We start from the raw sequence: 24,463 nt of genomic DNA on the forward strand, positions 1-24,463 counted from the left end.
AACCAAAGGAAGTATGTGTTAACAACCATACGTCATCGTACGACCTTCAACAATAACCCATAAAATAAAAATGTGAAAGGTTTTGCATAAATATAGAACAAAGGACTTTCTGAGCGTTTGAATCATGTCTTTAGCAGCTTAAAACACATTTGTTTGTGAACAATTGAGTGTTGACTATAAGAATGACAATAGTATTGCGGGTTTGTTTGTTTGGTGTTTTTTTGGGGGGAGGGTGGGGGAGGGAGGGAGATAAGTTAGAGCGAGGTTACAGTGAAAGCTTGGAATAGTTTCCCGTAAAATTTTAAAGGTGGATTGTAAAAGAAAAATGTATCTTATATTAGCCTTGGTCACACCTTACCGGATAGCTCGAACGGACGCCTAACGGATAACTTTTTCTCAATCCGTTCATGTCCGTTGGACGTCCGTTCTTATCCGTTAGGCGTCCATCCATATCCGTTGCATGTCCGTTAAGCGTCCGTTTTATCCGTTGACGTCCGTTCTGTCCGGTGGAAAATTTTGAGCATGTTCAAACTTTGAACGGACGTCCAACGGATAAAATGTCCGTTGAACGTCCGTTAGGCATCCGTTTTGTACGGTACTCGTCCGTTTTGTATCCGTTACGTATCCGTTATGCATCCGTTGGAGATCCGGTAGACCAATTCACCAACGGATGTCTACCGGACGCCTAACGGATAAAACGGATGTAAAACGGATATTAACGGAAGGATAACGGATAAAACGGATGACTACCGGATGTAAAATGGACAAATGCCAATTGAAATTTCTCATGGTTTATTGCCTTTAATTTTTAGATGGTTTATTGCCTTTAATTTTCAGATTATTTTGTTCATCCGTTTTATCCGTTACGCTTCCATAGCGGTGTCTGTTTTATCCGGTACTCGTCCGTTGGATGTACGTTCGACGTCCATTCTGTCCGGTACGTATCCGTTTCACGTACGTTCAGTGTCCGTTGTGTGTCCGTTTGGCATTCGTTACATGTTCGTTAGTACACCAACGGACTCCCAACAGATACAAATTTTGTCAACGGATAACTTTTTTTTATCCGTTAGGCGTCCGTTCGAGCTATCCGGTAAGGTGTGACCGAGGCTATAGCTATTAAGAATCACTTGCTGTAAGATTTTTCCAACATATTTTTTTATCTAAGCGGTTATCAGGTATTTGTTTTTCGAAAATTCGATAAAACACTAAAAAAATCACTATTTTATGAAAGGGCAAGCTAGAATATGTCAGAGAAGGAAGACGAGATAACCTAGAAAACACTAAAAAACCTAAGATTTCTTAGCTTTTTCATTTCAAAATAAATATTTTTGATAAAGAATTACGGGGGAGGAAGTGAACAATGTGTCCTACTTTTCTATATTTAAATATTTTTCATGAATAAAAATCAAATGTGCCTTGATTATAATTGAAAATGAGTAAATGGAAAAAATACCCAACTAAAATACACTTTTATTTTAATATTGGTAATATCACTAAGCTTTTAAGTTTTGTGTGTCAAACACACCATCTCTGTAGTTATGACTCCTTACTAAGATATTTCACTTCATTCATTTTTTTTCTGCATTTTTTTATATTGTGAATTCATAGAATTATTATATTAAAATGTAGCCTTAATTTATATTTAAAAAACATAAACACGCCTGGAAAGTAAAATGCGTACTCGGCTGTCTGTAATCGACCATTTTTAGACACCCCAGGCTCCTAAAAAACAAGCCGGGGTGGGGGTTCAAAGATGCAAATTAAGTACTTATATCAATATTTTATCTTTTCGTGTACGGTTTATGACAATGTCAATTACGAAATGTGCATATATCAAGGGGAAACTTCTTGCAAAGCATTATTATTTATTATAGTTCATTATTGTATTTAGTAGAAAAAAGAGAATTTAGTGAAAATAAAACACTATTTTTGTAGAAAATTTACAGACCTTTGTCCAGAGATTTTTGTTATGTTTACCATGGGATCAACACAAGGGTTCATTACCGAGTAAACAAATCAAAATGTCTATCTACCTTGCACATTTCAGAAAATTCGGATCAGATAACGAAACTAGGTCCAGCAACATTTATAAGCAATTTAAGATTTTGACCCTCACAGTTTCCATTCACCACAAATATTCTCGTTACAACGAATCATTTTAAATACAAAAATACCAGTTGCAGCCTTTCGTTTATCTATTAATATATGTATACGGATGAAGTTATGAAAGGCAGCAGGGTCATCAGGGTGAGGAGTCCATGTCATCTGAAATAAATGCTAAGCATAGATCTAGAAAGCGACAGATAATCATGACATTAACTTAAACTCTCTTCTTTTCGACTTTTTTCGAACAAATTGACACATAAAATGAATTATATAGTATTGTGGAATTTTTAACTTATTTTAGATACTATATATTGTTATCTGATATTGGACGAAAGATGTTGCCCTTTTATGTTATTATGTAATACAAGTTAAGATCATTAGAAAACACATATTTAACAGCCAAATGGGTGCACAAGAGCTAAAATAGGAGTCATAGATCCTGTTGGCAACAATTATCTGCCCAATTTTATTGATTTTGTAACATTTGTTTCAAATATGACCAAATTCTTATCCAAAATCACCAGCACCGTATCAGGACCCACCAGCACAATGACAGGACCCACCAGCACAGTATCAGGACATGCATAAATTGAGAAAATGCTAAATTTTTAAGAAATTGCAATGTGTTTTCACAAAATTGTTTTGTCGTGTGGATTACGGTATAGAAAGCGGACTCTATGAGCATTTTTGTTTTATTTTTTCAGTTCGAGATTTTCTGAAAATGAGCATTTTTGTGTTACGCTTACTGAAACAGTTTAGATGGTCAATTTTTTAATGGTTTATATATGAACCCATAAGAAACGAAATTGAAAAATCTCAACTGTTTTCTTCCATTTTTTATGAGTGAAAACGTCAAAAATCATCATTTTCGTCTTTGTTTACATTTTTTCATTGATCACCAGCACCCGTCAGGACCGAATCACCAGCACAGTACGTTCTCTCGCAGGACAACCATACCCACCGTGATTAACATAGTCTATGGAAAGTGCAAATCTTAAAAAGAATCATATGTTGCAGATAAATTGTCAAAAAATGTATGCTAAACAAATCTTACTTACCTGTTGTAACTACGTTGTATATTACTATGTAAATTGTTTCCAAGCTTATATAGTTGCACATGTATGTACCATCGTCATCTGACAAAACGTTCATAATCTTTAGGTAGCATTTGTTATCATCATATCCACCAAACACCATGTATTTTGACTTGTTTAAACTTGGGTTCAAAACGGTTCCTTGTGTGTATGGTATGTTATTTGGGCCAATCAATATACCATTTGACTTATTAAAGCAGGTACAGTTTAATGTCAAACTATCTCCAGATGTAACAACCACTGAGTTTAGAGTCTTTTTACAGGGCATTTCACCTACATTTAGAAAAATGAAATGACAAGCTTAACTAAAACACACTCATTACTAAAACACAACTACTATAATTTTATCGCTTACATACAAAAAATGTGTATGATCTATAAAAAATGTGTCCCGGTTATTAGCCATTTTCATCATGCTTATATCTGATAATTATCAATCTCAACTGAACATATATTGTTTATAAGCGTTTGTTAATGCGGTTGTTGTATTTGTAGTTTGAATAACAGCGAATAACCCCAGCACAAGTATTTGATATTTCAGTTTCAGGGAACAATTGACGTTAACTAGACTATTTCAAATGCAAATTATTTTTTCATAGATATGATCATATCAATACTATAAGTTGTGTTATATGACACGTTTAAAATTGCTTTACCTTTGCATAATTCATATCTATATTTGAACAAATTTGTGTTCTCTTTTTTTGTTTGGTAATGGTCCATACATACATGTATAGATAACTTTTTTTTTTATTAATTTAAGTTTATATTTCAAATACATTACCTGGAGTATATTTTGGACAATCTGTACCAATGGTGTATCCTGTGAAAAAATGCAAAAACTTAAATTCTTTTCATCAAACACATCAAGGCATCACTTTTCAAATTCAAATTACCAAAAACAGAGGAGGAATGTACAAAAGTATATATCCAAACTCATACTTACAAAAAGACCATCATCAACAGTCCAAAAACAGAATATAGAAAACTAAAGACCGAGCAATTTGAAACCATCAGAACCGGGAGCGATCTGATTTTATCAGAAAAGGCCGATTCTGTTTCACATATGGCACCTGTTTTGTTGCCAAAATTCGGCGAACAGTTTAGATTGATAGTGTTACATTTGTGAAAAAGAGGATGGAATTATGATAACGAACATTGGTGGGGTTCGTGTTGTTTATTCTTTAGTTTTCTATGTTGTGTCATGTGTACTATTGTTTTTCTGTTTGTCTTTTTCATTTTTAGCCATGGCGTTGTCAGTTTGTTTTAGATTTACGAGTTTGACTGTCCCTTTGGTGTCTTTCGTCCCTCTTTTACAAAAAAGCTGTTGTCATTTATGAGAAAGACATATTCTATTACGACCAACCAATTAGTAACAGCCTTTATAAAGAAGTCACAATTTGAAAAGAACGTTGACTTTAACAATATTTATTTGGTTTCAAAGGGGGGGGGGTCTTCCGGGGGCCCCGGAATCATATAAATTTCATATCTGCGACGTATTTTATATATTTTCATAAATTAGACAATTGTTATACATTCTTTGTTGACAATTACTGAACAAATTTATAACAGTTTCATTTGTATAAAATACCTTTGAATATTCAATTTGCTGGAAGTTATAGTTTGGACATTTTAAAATAAATGAATTTAATCATTATTATCGCCATGGTTACTTAAAATACATAATATTTCATTTAATACTTTTGTTGTGAATCTAAAATATTTAGAATTTAAAATAGCTTGTGTGAAAAAAATTTAATACATTGTGGAGATAAGACTTTTGTCAAATAAAACTTTGGACGGTTTCGCGAAGCTATCATAAGACCTGTTATAAGATACTAGAATATTGACATGTCTTATAATCATACCCGTAGCCACGGGTGGGGGGAAGGGCCATTCGGAAGGTTCGGACGAACCCCCTTTGAAACCAAATAAATATTATCAAAGTCAACGTTCTTTTCAAATTGTGATTTTCAAAGTCGATTTCATGAGTCCAAATACCCCCCTCTTTTCCCTTGGAAATTCCTGGCTACGGGCTTGATGGTCCTCTTATGACTATCCAAGACCTCGCCTCAAAACTGTCGTAGGTTGATCTTAGCAAATATATCCTAAACCTGTCGCATGTTCTTTTAATTTAAACAAAAATTAATCTGGATTTATGGAAAAAATAAATGTAAATGTAGAATGTGTTTCCCTAAACGCAGTGATTAATAATTAAAAACCAATTGTTCAGAGAACAATTGAAGGCCTTTCCATCAAAACAATGTATTTTGATATGAAAAGTTGGGAAACTAAGTTTAAAATGTCATTTCAATCGTCAAATGATAGCTCCTAGTAAGATGATTCCAAAAATATATTGTTTCCATACATTTTTTTTAAATAAGGGAGATCATTTGTTACTTCCGGTTTGAAAAATGTTACTTCCGATTATATTTGAATATTTACTTGACACTGATTCCAAAAATATCTGGTTCTTTATACTTTTATATTAATAAAGTACAAAAAATAGCTACATATGTACTTCCGGTTTACAAAAAGTCACTTCCGGTTGTTTTTTTCAAGGTTAAATGGTTTGATACCTTTTTCTTAAAGTTGTATATCTTTATCATGTATACATATAGAATAAAAGCAAAGGTCAAAATCTAGAACGTCAAATTAAGCTATGACCTTGAGATCAATTTCAAGGTCATAAACCAAGGACCTCACATCAAAAGACCATAGGTCTTAATTATATTTAGTTAATGAGTTATATCACCAAACGCGTATTTTTAAATACAAGAGGAGAGAAAACTCCCTTTTACATTCAGCGTACGCTTGCAATCAAAATTTACATCTTACGACATGTCGCAACTAACAATTTAGTAAAATAATTTGTTGATATCTTATACAGTCTTTGGATATAAGTGAAAATAAGCAATTCAAATATTAGAATATGACCTTGACCTTTGACCTTGACCTAATTTTCATTTTTTGGGACCAAGGACCTCAAATCAAAAGATCCTAGGTCTCTATCACTTATGATTTATAAGATAGAAATTCATATCACTTATATCAGATGCATAAGGGGAAATAACTCTCATATGGAGCGGTCATATCGCTTCGGTCAAAATAGGACAAATCATGCCAAGGATATAACGAGCAATTTTGTAAAATAAATTTGTCATAATCTTTTACGGTTGCGAAGGAGATTCGATAACAAGGAAAACAGTGTTTGGGGAGATAACTCCTACAAAGAAAAGTATTCGTTTACGCAGGGTAAATTTCAAAAGCGCATAAACTGTTCGATATCATATACAAAATATCTAAGCGACATATTGCGAAACAAATGTTTATCGCAAGAACAAAATTAGGCGGAAGAAAAAAAAATAATCAGAAGAAAAACAATAGGTCTTTCCACAGAAAAGTGGAAAGACCTAATAATAATAATAATAATAATAATAATAATAATAAAAATAATAATAATAATTAAAAACCAATTGTTCAGAGAACAATTGAAGGTCTTTCCATCAAAACAATGTATTTTGATATGAAAAGTTGTGAAACTAAGTTTAAAATGTCATTTCAATCGTCAAATGATAGCTCCTAGTAAGCTGATTCCAAAAATATATTGTTTCCATACATTTTTTTTTAAATAAGGGAGATAATTTGTTACTTCCGGTTTGAAAAATGTTACTTCCGATTATATTTGAATATTTACTTGACACTGATTCCAAAAATATCTGGTTCTATATACTTTTATATTAAAAAGTACAAAAAAATAGCTATTTCCGGTTTACAAAAGGTCACTTCCGGTTGTTTTTTACAAGGTTAAATGGTTTGATATCTTTTCTAAAAGTTGTATATCTTTATCATGTATACATATAGAATAAAAGCAAAGGTCAAAATCTAGAACGTCAAATTAAGCTATGACCTTGAGATCAGTTTCAAGGTCATAATCCAAGGACCTCAAATCAAAAGACCATAGGTCTTTATTATATTTAGTTAATGAGTTATATCAATAAACGCGTATTTTTAAATACAAGAGGGGAGAAAACTCCCTTTTACATTCAACGTACGCTTGCAATCAAAATTTACATCTTACGACATGTCGCAACTAACAATTTAGTAAAAATAATTTGTTGATATCTTATACAGTCTTTGGATATAAGTGAAAATAAGCCAAATTCAAATATTAGAATATGACCTTGACCTTTGACCTTGACCTAATTTTCATTTTTTGGGACCAAGGACCTCAAATCAAAAGATCCTAGGTCTCTATCACTTATGATTTATAAGAAAGAAATTCATATCACTTATATCAGATGCATAAGGGGAAATAACTCTCATATGGAGCGGTCATATCGCTTCGGTCAAAATAGGACAAATCATGCCAAGGATATAACGAGCAATTTTGTAAAATAAATTTGTCATAATCTTTTACGGTTGCGAAGGAGATTCGATAACAAGGAAAACAGTGTTTGGGGAGATAACTCCTACAAAGAAAAGTATTCGTTTACGCAGGGTAAATTTCAAAAGCGCATAAACTGTTCGATATCATATACAAAATATCTAAGCGACATATTGCGAAACAAATGTTTATCGCAAGAACAAAATTAGGCGGAAGAAAAAAAAATAATCAGAAGAAAAACAATAGGTCTTTCCACAGAAAAGTGGAAAGACCTAATAATAATAATAATAATAATAATAATAATAATAAAAATAATAATAATAATTAAAAACCAATTGTTCAGAGAACAATTGAAGGTCTTTCCATCAAAACAATGTATTTTGATATGAAAAGTTGTGAAACTAAGTTTAAAATGTCATTTCAATCGTCAAATGATAGCTCCTAGTAAGCTGATTCCAAAAATATATTGTTTCCATACATTTTTTTTTAAATAAGGGAGATAATTTGTTACTTCCGGTTTGAAAAATGTTACTTCCGATTATATTTGAATATTTACTTGACACTGATTCCAAAAATATCTGGTTCTATATACTTTTATATTAAAAAGTACAAAAAAATAGCTATTTCCGGTTTACAAAAGGTCACTTCCGGTTGTTTTTTACAAGGTTAAATGGTTTGATATCTTTTTCTAAAAGTTGTATATCTTTATCATGTATACATATAGAATAAAAGCAAAGGTCAAAATCTAGAACGTCAAATTAAGCTATGACCTTGAGATCAGTTTCAAGGTCATAATCCAAGGACCTCAAATCAAAAGACCATAGGTCTTTATTATATTTAGTTAATGAGTTATATCAATAAACGCGTATTTTTAAATACAAGAGGGGAGAAAACTCCCTTTTACATTCAACGTACGCTTGCAATCAAAATTTACATCTTACGACATGTCGCAACTAACAATTTAGTAAAAATAATTTGTTGATATCTTATACAGTCTTTGGATATAAGTGAAAATAAGCCAAATTCAAATATTAGAATATGACCTTGACCTTTGACCTTGACCTAATTTTCATTTTTTGGGACCAAGGACCTCAAATCAAAAGATCCTAGGTCTCTATCACTTATGATTTATAAGAAAGAAATTCATATCACTTATATCAGATGCATAAGGGGAAATAACTCTCATATGGAGCGGTCATATCGCTTCGGTCAAAATAGGACAAATCATGCGAAGGATATAACGAGCAATTTTGTAAAATAAATTTGTCATAATCTTTTACGGTTGCGAAGGAGATGCGCTAACAAGGAAAACAGTGTTTGGGGAGATAACTCCTACAAAGAAAAGTATTCGTTTACGCAGGGTAAATTTCAAAAGTGCATAAACTGTTCGATATCATATACCAAATATCTAAGCGACATATTGCGAAACAAATGTTTATCGCAAGAACAAAATTAGGCGGAAGAAAAAAAAAAAAAAAAATTAAAAACCAATTGTTCAGAGAACAATTGAAGGTCTTTCCACCAAAACAATGTATTTTAATATGAAAGGTGTAAAAATAGGTTTAAAATGTCATTTCAATCGTCAAATGATAGCTTATTGTACGCTGATTCCAAAAATATATGGTTTCTAAACAATATTTTTTTAGATAAGGGAGATAATTTCTTACTTCCGGTTTGAAAAACTCTATTTCCGATAATATTTGACTATTTACTTGACACTGATTCCAAAAATATCTTGTTTTTTATACTTTTATGTAATAAAGTACAATAAATAGCTACTTCCGGTTTACACAAGGTCACTTCCGGTTGTTTTTTTAAGTTTAAATGGTTTGATACCGTTTGTCAAAAAGTCTCATGACTTTATTATGTATACAGATGGGGTAAAAGCAAAGGTCAAAATCTAGAACGTCAAATTAAGCTATGACCTTGTGATCAATTTCAAGGTCATTAACCAAGAACCTCAAATCAAAAGACCATAGGTCTTAATTATGTTTAGTTAATGAGTTATATCACCATACGCGTATTTTTAAATACCAAAGGGGAGAAAACTCACTTTCACATTCAACGTACCCTTGCAATCAAAATTTACGTGTTACGACATGTCACAACAAACGATTTAGAACTAGAGGCTCTAAAGAGCCTGTGTCGCTGACCTTGGTCTATGTGCATATTAAACAAAGGACACAGATGGATTCATGACAAAATTGTGTTTTGCTGATAGTGATGTGTTTGTAGATCTTACTTTACTGAACATTCTTGGTACTTAGAATTTTCTCTATCTATAATAAACTTGGACCTTTAGATACAGTGAAAAATATTTTGTAAAAATTTACAAAAATTTACCAAATTAGTGAAAATTGTTAAAAATTGAATAAAATGGGCAACAACTCCTTAAGGGGTCAACTGACGATTTTGGTCATGTTGACTTATTTTTAGATCTTATTTAGCTGAACATTATTGCTGTTTACAAGTTATCTCTATCTATAACAATATTCAAGATAATAACCAAAAACAGCAAAATTTCCTTAAAATTACTAATTCAGGGGCAGCAACCCAACAACAGGTTATCCGATTTATCTGAAAATTTCAAGGCAGATAGATCTTGACCTGTTACACAATTTTACCCCTTGTCAGATTTGCTCTAAATGCTTTGGTTTTTGAGTTATAAGCCCAAAACTGCATTTTACCCCTAAGTTCTATTTTTAGCCATGGCGGCCATCTTGGATGGTTGGCCGGGTCACCGGACACATTTTTTAAACAATATACCCCAATGATGATTTTGGCCAAGTAGTTTCAGAGGAGAAGATGTAAAAGATTACTAAGATTTACGAAAAATGGTTAAAAATTGACTATTAAGGGCAATAACTCCTAAAGGGGTCAACTGACCATTTCGGTCATGTTGACTTATTTGTAAATCTTTTTTTTGCTGAACATTATTGCTGTTTACAGTTTATCTCTATCTATAATAATATTCAAGATAATAACCAAAAACAGCAAAATTTCATTAAAATTACTTATTCTGGGGCAGCAACCCAAAACCGGGTTGTCCAATTCATCTGAAAATTTCAGGGCAGGTAGATCTTGACCTGATAAACAAATTTACCTCTGTCAGATTTACTCTAAATGCTTTGGTTTTTGAGTTATAAGCCAAAAACTGCATTTTACCCAAGGTTCTATTTTTAGCCATGGCGGCCATCTTGATTGGATGGCTGGGTCACTGGACACATTTTTCAAACTACATACCCCAAAGATGGTTGTGGCCAAGTTTGGATTGATTTGGCCAAGTAGTTTCAGAGGAGAAGATTTTTGTAAAAGATAACTAAGATTTACGAAAAATGGTTAAAAATTGACTATAAAGGGCAATAACTCCTAAAGGGGTCAACTGACCATTTCGGTCATGTTGACTTATTTGTAAATATTACTTTGCTGAACAATATTGCTGTTTACAGTTTATCTCTATCTATAATAATATTCAAGATAATAACCAAAAACAGCAAAATTTCCTTAAAATTACTAATTCAGGGGCAGCAACCCAACAACAGGTTATCCGATTTATCTGAAAATTTCAAGGCAGATAGATCTTGACCTGTTACACAATTTTACCCCTTGTCAGATTTGCTCTAAATGCTTTGGTTTTTGAGTTATAAGCCCAAAACTGCATTTTACCCCTAAGTTCTATTTTTAGCCATGGCGGCCATCTTGGATGGTTGGCCGGGTCACCGGACACATTTTTTAAACAATATACCCCAATGATGATTTTGGCCAAGTAGTTTCAGAGGAGAAGATGTAAAAGATTACTAAGATTTACGAAAAATGGTTAAAAATTGACTATTAAGGGCAATAACTCCTAAAGGGGTCAACTGACCATTTCGGTCATGTTGACTTATTTGTAAATCTTTTTTTTGCTGAACATTATTGCTGTTTACAGTTTATCTCTATCTATAATAATATTCAAGATAATAACCAAAAACAGCAAAATTTCATTAAAATTACTTATTCTGGGGCAGCAACCCAAAACCGGGTTGTCCAATTCATCTGAAAATTTCAGGGCAGGTAGATCTTGACCTGATAAACAAATTTACCTCTGTCAGATTTACTCTAAATGCTTTGGTTTTTGAGTTATAAGCCAAAAACTGCATTTTACCCAAGGTTCTATTTTTAGCCATGGCGGCCATCTTGATTGGATGGCTGGGTCACTGGACACATTTTTCAAACTACATACCCCAAAGATGGTTGTGGCCAAGTTTGGATTGATTTGGCCAAGTAGTTTCAGAGGAGAAGATTTTTGTAAAAGATAACTAAGATTTACGAAAAATGGTTAAAAATTGACTATAAAGGGCAATAACTCCTAAAGGGGTCAACTGACCATTTCGGTCATGTTGACTTATTTGTAAATATTACTTTGCTGAACAATATTGCTGTTTACAGTTTATCTCTATCTATAATAATATTCAAGATAATAACCAAAAACAGCAAAATTTCCTTAAAATTACTAATTCAGGGGCAGCAACCCAACAACAGGTTATCCGATTTATCTGAAAATTTCAGGGCAGATAGATCTTGACCTGTTACACAAGTTTACCCCTTGTCAGATTTGCTCTAAATGCTTTGGTTTTTGAGTTATAAGCCAAAAACTGCATTTTACCCCTATGTTCTATTTTTAGCCATGGCGGCCATCTTGGATGGTTGGCCGGGTCACCGGACACATTTTTTAAACTAGATACCCCAATGATGATTTTGGCCAAGTTTGGTGTAATTTGGCCCAGTAGTTTCAGAGGAGAAGATTTTTGTAAAAGTTAACGACGCCAGACGACGACGGACGACAGACGACGGACGACAGACGACGGACGACGGACGACGGACGCCAAGTGATGGGAAAAGCTCACTTGGCCCTTTGGGCCAGGTGAGCTAAAAAATAATTTGTCGATATCTTAAACGTTTTTTGGAAATGAGTGGAAATGAGCCATATTCAAAAATTAGAATATGACCTTGACCTTTGACCTTGACCTAATTTTCATTGTATTGGACCAAGGACCTCAAATCAAAAGATCCTAGGTCTCTATCAATTATGGTTTACCAGTTAGAAATGCAATTCACTTATATCAAATGAATAAGGGGAAATAACTCTCGTATGGAGCATTCATATCACTTCGGTCAAAATAGGACAAATCATGCAAAGGATATAACGAGCAATTTTGTAAAATAAATTTGTCATAATATTTTACATTTGCGAAGGAGTTGCGCTCACAAGGAAAACAGTGTTTGGGGAGATTACTCCTACAAAGAAAAGTTTTCGGTTACGCAGGGTAAATTTCAAAAGCGCATCAATTGTTCGATATCATATACCAAATATCTAAGCGACATATTGCAAAACAAATGTTTATCGCAAGAACAAAATTAGGCGGAAGAAAAAAAAAAATAAATTCAGAGAACAATTGAAGGTCTTTCTATCCTTTTTGATATGAAAAGTTGTGAAACTAAGTTTAAAATGTCATTTCAATTGTCAAATGATAGCTCCTAGTAAGCTGATTCCAAAAATATATTGTTTCCATACATTTTTTTTTTAAATAAGGGAGATAATTTGTTACTTCCGGTTTGAAAAATGTTACTTCCGGTTGAAAAATGTTACTTTCGATTATATTTAAATATTTACTTGAAACCGATTCCAAAAATATCTGGTTCTATATACTTTTATATTAATAAAGTACAAAAAAATAGCTACTTCCGGTTTACAAAAGGTCACTTCCGGTTGGTTTTTTTCAAGGTTAAATGGCTTGATACCTTTTTCTAAAAGTTGTATATCTTTATCATGTATACATATAGAATAAAAGCAAAGGTCAAAATATAGAACGTCAAATTAAGCTATGACCTTGAGATCAATTTCAAGGTCATAAACCAAGGACCTCAAATCAAAAGACCATAGGTCTTAATTATATTTAGTTAATGAGTTATATCACCAAACGCGTATTTTTTAATACAAGAGGGGAGAAAACTCCCTTTCACATTCAATGTACGCTTGCAATCAAAATTTACATCTTACGACATGTCGCAACTAACAATTTAGTAAAAATAATTTGTTGATATCTTATACAGTCTTTGGATATAAGTGAAAATAAGCCAAATTCATATTAAAATATGACCTTGACCTTTGACCTTGACTTAATTTTCATTTTTTGGGACCAAGGACCTCAAATCAAAAGATCCTAGGTCTCTATCACTTATGGTTTATAAGATAGAAATTCATATCACTTATATCAGATGCATAAGGGGAAATAACTCTCATATGGAGCGGTCATATCGCTTCGGTCAAAATAGGACAAATCATGCGAAGGATATAACGAGCAATTTTGTAAAATAAATTTGTCATAATCTTTTACGGTTGCGAAGGAGATGCGCTAACAAGGAAAACAGTGTTTGGGGAGATAACTCCTACAAAGAAAAGTATTTGTTTACGCAGGGTAAATTTCAAAAGCGCATAAACTGTTCGATATCATATACAAAATATCTAAGCGACATATTGCGAAACAAATGTTTATCGCAAGAACAAAATTAGGCGGAAGAAAAAAAAAAAAAAAAAAATAATCAGAAGAAAAACAATAGGTCTTTCCACAGAAAAGTGGAAAGACCTAATAATCAGAAGAAAAACAATAGGTCTTTCCACAGAAAAGTGGAAAGACCTAATAATAATAATAATAATAATAATTAAAAACCAATTGTTCAGAGAACAATTGAAGGTCTTTCCATCAAAACAATGTATTTTGATATGAAAAGTTGTGAAACTAAGTTTAAAATGTCATTTCAATCGTCAAATGATAGCTCCTAGTAAGCTGATTCCAAAAATATATTGTTTCCATACATTTTTTTTAAATAAGGGAGATAATTTGTTACTTCCGGTTTGAAAAATGTTACTTCCGATTATATTTGAATATTTACTTGACACTAATTCCAAAAATATCTGGTTCTATATACTTTTATATTAATAAAGTACAAAAAAATAGCTACTTCCGGTTTACAAAAGGTCACTTCCGGTTGTTTTTTTCAAGGTTAAATGGTTTGATACCTTTTTCTAAAAGTTGTATATCTTTATCATGTACACATATTGAATAAAAGCAAAGGTCAAAATCTAGAACGTCAAATTAAGCTATGACCTTGAGATCAATTTCAAGGTCATAAACCAAGGACCTCAAATCAAAAGACCATAGGTCTTAATTATATTTAGTTAATGAGTTATATCACCAAACGCGTATTTTTAAATACAAGAGGGGAGAAAACTCCCTTTTACATTCAGCGTACGCTTGCAATCAAAATGTACATCTTACGACATGTCGTAACTAACAATTTAGTAAAAATCATTTGTTGATATCTTATACAGTCTTTGGATATAAGTGAAAATAAGCCAAATTCAAATATTAGAATATGACCTTGACCTTTGACCTTGACCTAATTTTCATTTTTAGGGACCAAGGACCTCAAATCAAAAGATGCTAGGTCTCTATCACTTATGATTTATAAGATAGAAATTCATATCACTTATATCAGATGCATAAGGGGAAATAACTCTCATATGGAGCGGTCATATCGCTTCGGTCAAAATAGGACAAATCATGCGAAGGATATAACGACCAATTTTGTAAAATAAATTTGTCATAATCTTTTATGGTTGTGAAGGAGATGCGATAACAAGGAAAACAGTGTTTGGGGAGATAACTCCTACAAAGAAAAGTATTTGTTTACGCAGGGTAAATTTCAAAAGCGCATAAACTGTTCGATATCATATACAAAATATCTAAGCGACATATTGCGAAACAAATGTTTATCGCAAGAACAAAATTAGGCGGAAGAAAAAAAAAATAATCAGAAGAAAAACAATAGGTCTTTCCACAGAAAAGTGGAAAGACCTAATAATAATAATATCTTTACTTAAATAGAGTAACTCATTTGGATAAAACCAATTTTAAATGAGGCTCTCTGAATACAATATCAACTACATGACTAAAACATAATTAATCTACTAATAAACACATGTAAACAATAGATGTATATAAACATAATATAATTTCAACAACAAAAACCTTAACTTATAAATTTGACACTTTTAAGAAGATAATGACTTGTTAGAGTATTTGAAACAAAGAATGTATTAACGGAATTGTGTAATCTATGAAAATATCTAATGTAAACCACAGATATATAATTTATATGACAATCATTTGAATGACTTATTCTTTGTAGTCTTGTCTACAATTAAATTTAAAATAAAATGTTATAATAATATGTATATCGTAAAAACTCGAAAACGCGAAATCGCTAATTACGCATGTTACATAAACATTATAAACAGTAGCTCAACTTAACAATTTGTTTTTACAAAATCTTACCTGCAACTGCCACTGTAAGAAGCATGATTTTTAAAAGCTGACCTGCCATACCTTAACATACGTTATAAACTAATATGTGACTAGCCATGCGATTTTCAGGTTTATGGAGGTATCTAGTCTACAACATATACAACACTGTTATTGTTTATCTTACCTCGCGTTCATTTCTAGCAATTTAAAGGGTTAAAAGCATGCACGAGTTCCAAATATGATTCTGAAGTCGTACCTACAAACCCGGTCCTTTTTTTTTTACAAATGTGACCTACCGAATTATACTATTTACTGGGATTGTAATAATATTTACAACACGACGGATGCCAGATGTGGACAGGATCTTCTTACCAATCCGGGCACCTGAGATCATCACAGTTTTTGGTGGGGTTCACACCGTTGTAAGTTTTTTCTGCGCTATAAATGTCCCTCTGGTATCTTTCGCCCTTCTTTCATAGTGGATCAGTAGGCGTGGTTTTTTTTAATACATGGATAGTAGTAGTGTAACGTCCCTTATAAAAATAACTCTTTGTTGGGGATCAGTCTGAACAGTTTCAACACACATATAAATCGATGATGAACGATTGAATTACATTCATAAAATACATTTAAACAAGATGTTGGTGTTTGAATTTGTTTTGTATACACCAATGGTAGTAAGTTCTGGATATTGAATTCTTGATCACTTTGATAGGCAACTATTTTTGTTTAAACCACACGTTCAAAAGGCAATAATATGGATTCGTTATACCATGAGCTAATGACATAAAACAGATAATATGGGGTCAGACATTTCAATATGTATATTGTATTTGGTTCTTAATACACTATATTTGCACTATTTAACTAATTATAGTCACTAAGTTCATCAAATCTTGATGACAGATTTGTTAAAACGTCAGTATAATGGATAATCATACCATAGAAATGAATAAAGTAGATACTTTTGGGTTTCAAACACTGTGAACGCGTGTTTGTCTTTTTTTGTAAATAAAAAAAAGAAATTCAGTTTCAAACAAAACAAAACAGTGAAGCTTTAAAAGTATGTAACAATAATTAATACTAGGAATCGACAATTAAATATCAGAAGAAACTAAAGACGATAATCGAAAGTACACTTTGATTTGTAAGTGTTTTGTTAACTTTCTATTTATATATTAGTTTTACCAGGCGTCAACTTATTAAGTAAAACATATTTGGAATATAACATGCTAACGCAACAGCCACTTCTGTGGACTTCTATTATAAATATCTTATATTGCTTTCGAGACGTCTGCTGAGTTATAGATGAAAGTATGGGAGATTTGGACTTATAATGATTTATCACATATCTTCAGTTTATCGAATGGCATTGCGTAGACATATAAGTTGTGTAAAACAAAATATAGATATATATATTTAATATCCAGTTGTAGTGGTGCATCCAGGTGTATCTCCTATTAAAACTATAAAACGAAATTTCTATATTTTTTTGTAAAACAAGTTGGACTTTGGATGTTCACCATTGTTCACAGAAAAATAATTTGATAGCGTTGTGTCTCCACTATGTTTTGTTAGATATTCATCCTTTCAAAGAATTGTTGTCAAAATTATCTAAGTAATGCTTGGCTTTTTCTATTACATCAATGGCATTTGTGCACCAAAGGGAGATAATTTGGGGCTGTTTCAATGGTATACACATTTTTGTGGTTAATTTTTGTACCATATTATAAAGTATCAATTGATAGTGTAATGAATAAATTTTATATTGAATAAAAATGTTTAAAATTTTTCTGAAATTTTTGTACCCTCGAGCCTCCTCCAGTATGTCAGTTAGATTGCTTTATATCTTCTTTTCTAACATTGAGTCAACTATTTATGATGTTGCAGTTTTGAAACTTTCATCTTCTTAACATTTATAAGAAATTAGAATTACATAATTATAACATTCACAACACGAAATACACATTCTTTAACATAACAGACTGATTCTTTTAATTGTATCCCCATTCTGATTGAAACTTAAATTCTTCACATATGTGTTTAGATAAAATTGCTAAAGATAATGTATAATCATGATAACAGTAGACAGACTAATATTGTAATGGTATACAAAAACAAAAACTGAAAAAAAGTTTGTCAAGTTTTCGAGAATATTTTTTGTTAAAGTTAAAACTGACTGCTGTTGGATTTGATATATTACAACATACTATTGTGGCTTTCTTTGAAATGTTTACACTGTGTAACTTTCCCTTATAATGTAAATTAGTGACGACTCGTCAATTTTGAGGGGACATTTTAAGAATATTTTATTTCCTAACCACTTACGGATAATTGCACGCTTTTCAAATACAATAACGCTATAAATCATACGACTACAATTATGAATATGTATAACTGTAACTTATTTGTGGCTGTCCTACAATTTCACTTACATTATAAACGTTAAAAAGGGATTATATGACAAGAGTAGCATCATTGGTGTGGTTTTGTAGAAAGGAAGAAGGTAGTTCCTGTATAATTTAGGAAAATACATTTTTTCTGCATTTAAAATCAGGGACAATATTACATGAACATTGTGTGTCTGATTACTGTTTACTTGTTTACTATAAAAAAAAAATGTATTGACACCGATGAACTGCAAAGTTCAAAGATCTAACGAATTTGAATTTGGATTGGGTATAGCATTCTTACTTGATATATGATTAATTTCATTAGAAACATAATTTAATATGCAATGCATTAAAGCTAAAATATCAAACCTAATTTCAATTCAGGATGATTAGAAAATAAAAATCAGCCCATAGGATCATGGCAGCCAGGTAACATATTTGGTTCTGTTATTTTACATTGTTCAAGATATTGATTGTCTATGATATATTATCGTATAAAAATACATCGTACATATAAAATCACAATATTTACCATTCTTAAACATTTTGAATAATATTCAATAGTTATCAATCAGTTTACTTTCCACCAACCTGCATGTATGTTCACAAGTTTGTGTTTTCGTGTTTTATAGCTTATTTGCTGCGCGACTTATATATTATAGGTTACTTTCAATGGAAATACTGTTCACATAAAGACTAGAGTGCTTGCCTATATTACACTTGTCGTTCGAAGTTAAAGAAACAAACATTTAGCATAAGGTATTTAAATCCTATGAGGATGACACTAAATGTCATGTCTCTTTATTTATTTTCAGTTCATATAGACTATTTAGAACTTCTTGTATTATTTTAAAGGATTTGTCAACACTAGCAACACTACATATATTTGCATATATATAGTGAATGTGTATGTTGGGTGTTTCCCACATATTTTGTACTGAAATTTGTACGATGCGCTATTAAAAGTTACAAATGCGACATATGTACAAAATAGTAGTACAATACAAGATATTTTTAAGGATTTATAGCAGTTACTTACTTTAGAAGTGTGTATATAGTCTTCCATGACAGATGATCAAATGCATCATTCCAACAAGAAAACTGTGAACAAAATTTACTGTGAATTAATTGTCGTTTTGGGGAATGAAATATGTATTAAATAAAAATGCTACAAATTTATTTATGTCATATTTGCAAAGGAAATCGGAAATCAGCTATTGAAACAATTATATTGTTTCATGACACATTGGCCCTGTCAAATACTTCCGTGTTAATATGTTTTAAACCAGATGCTAGTACTCTATATTTGATGATTTGTATTAGTATGAAAGTATTAGAAATGGACAGCAAAACGAGGGCTTTGTATATGCTTACAACATGTACAATAGAAATGGGTTAATACGAATTATTAAAAACATGTTATGCTTTTTCAGTTTCTACTCACGGTTACAGATTGCCTTATTCGTATTTGTACATTATGTTGACATTGTAGGTCTTAAAAGTCTTACAAGAAGTGTGTTTGTTTGTTTACCTTCATAACCATTATCATATAATGATATTTAACCATCATGACAAGTGATGTTGCATAATGTTTCACATGTATCCTCTATTGGTATGTATGTTCTTCTGTTTCAAATTGAATCATGTAGTTGCATCATTATCATCCTCTGATCTCTAAAATTAATAGCCTGTGTGTGTGTCTTTACAAATGCCTTCGTAGACACCAAGTTGATATAAATAAAAGAAACAACATGGAAATGGAAACCAAAAGAAAGAATAATGTTCCAGAAACCAGAAATGAATGCAACTCACCGTCACGAAAATCTTTCAGCTAAAAGTGACTGTCGTCCATTTAAAATAACTCAACGTGATTGGCAGATAGACGAGTCATAAACATGATGAGTCTTTTGTTATTTTATTGCAAAATACAATCAAAATACATATATGGATAATAAGCCATTTAAATAGAAAACATATGTTCCTTATTTGATTCAAAGTCATAGAATACTGAAAAATGCAAAAATGGTCTGTTTTAAACCTGATAAAGAGACTGCTTAACGTTGCACAAGATGTTCACAAAATAGACTGCATACTTATGAATTCAGATCAAATGATATATTTGAACACAAAGATTTAAATTATATTGTTTTTTAATTATATAAAGAAATACAATTATCGAATCAAAACTTAGAAATAAACTGACAACAATGTAAATCATTAAAACAGTATATAATTAAATAACGATGCGTAGAACATAGATGTATAACATTAATATTGCGCTGTGAAAGGAATGAAACTTTTGACACAAAACCTATCCATTTCTCAATCAAATAAAAGTAAACAGCATAAACAGAGCGTGGTAAACAGATCATTTATAATAGAAAGACAACTAATAAAGAGGAAAGCCTGAAGGTAAGTTTTAAAGTCCTTTGGAATTTCAACCAAAATAGGAAGAACTGGATTTTCCACCACTGTATTGAATTCTACACTATAAATGCGTGATAAGTAGAATGTCAAACAATGTTGTATTTCTGGGTCTTGCAGTGATTCACTAAACCTCTTTCTTAATTAAGAAACATCAATTTTATCCGCAATAAAAGCCGGGCATTAAAGTAATTTCGAAACTGCATATTAAAGACGTTGCGTTAATCAAATGTGGATACTCAAATATCTAAAGATCTTTAAGAGAACATACAATCTAAGACTCTTTCATCTTGCAAAAGAATTAAAACATCGGACTTTTCGACACTGTTAATATTTCAAATTTGAAAAAAATGGAAAAGAGGTTGTATTACCTGGTTCCTAAAAAAAAAAGAATGGCAAACGTAGATACAATTATCTTGTATTATGGAGGGATAAATCCCATATTGTTAAAAATCACTCCGTTCAAACAAAATATTTTCTGACACTGACATTATAAAGATGCTTGGTTTCTTGATTGACAACACCATTTGTTACGTTTTGAGGACGTGTTTTTTTTTATCAAACTATCGGCATTTCTATTGGAAGCAATTGGGCCCATCTCCTTCCCGACTTTTTCCTTTATTTGTATTGGCATTCGTCATACAGGAACTTCTAAGTAAGAAAGATAAGAAGTGAGCAATGTCTTTATCTTTACTTCCCGCTATATAGATGATGTTCTTTAACTAAATAATTTTAAAAATTGGTGACTATAATGTATTTAACCATTTAACCCCTCGAACTAGAGATAACGCATACAACAGATATAGGTAAGTATGCCTCATATCTTGACTTTCATCTAGAAATTGACAACAAGGGTCGGTTGCAAATAAAACTTTAGACGAAATAGACGATTTCAGCTTCCACATCATGCATTGTTCATTTCTATGTAGCAACATTACAGTAGCGCCTGCATACGGAGTACATATCTCTTAATTGATACGATATTCCCTGGCTTGTATTTCTTATCATGATTTCATTGATAAAGGGTTGCTGCTCACAAGGCAGCAATTAAAACAAGATTTCCAAATGAGGAATTTGAAATACAAAAACAAATTTCGGACGCCACCACGAGTTGGTTGACCGTTATTGAATATCCGTTTCACAGTTTATATCGGATATGATCCTTATGTCGTAAGAACAATTCCTTTCCCTTTTCACAAATGTGACCTACTGAATTAAACTATTTACAGGGTTTGTAATAACATGCAACACATGTGTTGCAAGATTTGCTTACCTTTCCGGACACATGAGATAACACCCCCTTGTCTTTAGTTTTCTATGTAGTGTTTTGTAGACTATTATTTGTTCGTTTATATTTTTCTCTTTTAGCCATGGCGTTGTCATTTTATTTTCTATCTATGAATTTGAATGTCCCTGTAGTATCTTTTGCCTCTTTTTAAAAGTCGATGGTTAGCAAATCATATTTTGAGTAACTACCACACTGCCCAGAATAGGACACAAACAAAGAAAAATAACAAAAATATCAAGAATATTTATTTAAACGGAAAGTCTTTCAATACCGGAAACAAATGGTAAAATAAAACACACGAAACGAATGAATTATTTTTTTGTATGACCTCGTACAGGCAATTATTATGTATAACTTGGTGCATTAATCTCTCACTTGTATGAAATTAACATAGATTTCCATTGTATTGTACTCTGAAAAATTACTCTACTTCCTGCACGGCATAATTTAGTTCTAATGTTGTACATGTATGATTGCCAATGCACACTTCTATTCAAATACTGTGAATGTGAAGAGTAAGCATACAACGGTAACGACAGAGACAACTTATTAGGAACAACGCATATATATTGAGATATTAGAAGCAACGACATGACGAAATGTAAGACAATACAAAAGGGAAACGAACAGCACGGTTTAAGAAAAACTAAAAAATCTAATTTGATCGTCAGAAACCAAAATCAACCACTGACTTAAACATGTTAAAGTCACCATACATGTAACAGACAGAAACACAAAGAGTATACAAGGTTACACATGATGTGCATCTCTCAAATCCTCTGTTTCACCTCAGCAGCTGTTTAATTCGAATTATATAATGCTTATAGTACAAAAACATATATGTATAACTGTCATCAATGTTGTCAAAAAAAGCATACACATTCAGACCTTTATAGAGCAAACACTATGACCACACAATACAACACAAACTGGTCACTGAATAATTGATTGATATTGGAGGTAATAATATTAACAGTACTTTTACTGTAGCTGAGGTGTAATTTGACAAAATATCGTGGAATGCTCAATGCTTTTAAACTTTGTACTTGTTTGGATTTATAAATATTTTGATGAGCGTCACTGACGAGTCTTAAGTAGACGAAACGCACGTCTGGCGAACTAAATTATAATCCTTGTAGCTTTGATAACTATCGAGAACAAAATTCTAAAAATCAAAAACTTCTTTGCAATAAAGAAGTTTTATTATATCAAGAATCTTGAAAAGTGGACATTTTTAAGAGAATGTTCTTATTCTTCATGCAAGTACCGCTCTACGGCTAGATTGTATTAATGACATTAATCCATCAACTTTTCTGCAAGTTTACTGCACAAAACGTGCATTTCAACATGATAGTTCTTTAATGATGCACTCGAGGACAAAGTCTTAAAAATTAAAAGTTTATTATTAAAGGGAAATATACGTTATATAATTGGTTTTCTGAAAATATGTACATACACTTCATAAGAACTTTAAAGCATAATTGTATCATTGGCAATTATACAACATCTTCTTGTTTTTAGATAGGTATTCCTGATTGAATGTTGGTAACAATAGTGGTATTCTTCTGTAATCTGCTTCATAAGTACATATCAATAAATACACATGGAAAAAAGTATTGCAACACTTCCATTGAAAACAATGTTAAATGACATAATCGTAGGAAGTGTATAATTTGGGTTTTATCAAAACTTTTAATCCGTTTATGGTTTAAAATTGATTTTGTATTATTAACTTGCAATTCAGGCAATTCTTATAATTTTTTTTTTTTTACAGCAAACTTAACATCTGACACACACAATGTGTGTTAAACTAAGCATTTCAAACAGTTCTGAATGAGTTTAACATGTTTAATGCATAAAATATATTTATTGCAGAACTTATGTTTTGGGAAAATGTCTTCAGTTATATGGACGTCAGAGGAGTTCTAAACATCAGTGTACATGATAGTCATATCAAACGTTGATTCATTTTGATAACTTAACTTTTAAAAATCAACAAGCAATCTTCCCGATCTTTAAACTTCTGTATATTCTTTCACGTTTAGTGGAGTGACCAAGCCAACATTTTTCAACATTAATGGACCACCCTACCCACAGGCTTAATTATGGCATTTTGATTTTTGCCTGGTCGTAGAATTGAAGTATAATGCATTTTTTTTTAATTAGGTCAAAGGTTAGTGATTGAGTTTTTCACTATTGTCAATTTATTTCACAAGAGGTTACAAAAAGTCTCCCAAAAATATCCAAATTGTTACTAAACAAGAAATTCATAACGAAATAAACTGAGACACTTCTTTTTCAACTCAATTTGAAAATAATGAAACCACCAAATGCAATTTGAAGGGAATTCAGACTAGCAACAACATAAAAAAACGAATTTCAATTAATTTTTATATTACATTTTACGGCATGTATAAAAATAA

This window comes from Mytilus galloprovincialis, chromosome 14, assembly GCF_965363235.1.
Source record: "Mytilus galloprovincialis chromosome 14, xbMytGall1.hap1.1, whole genome shotgun sequence".
NCBI lineage: Eukaryota > Metazoa > Mollusca > Bivalvia > Mytilida > Mytilidae > Mytilus > Mytilus galloprovincialis.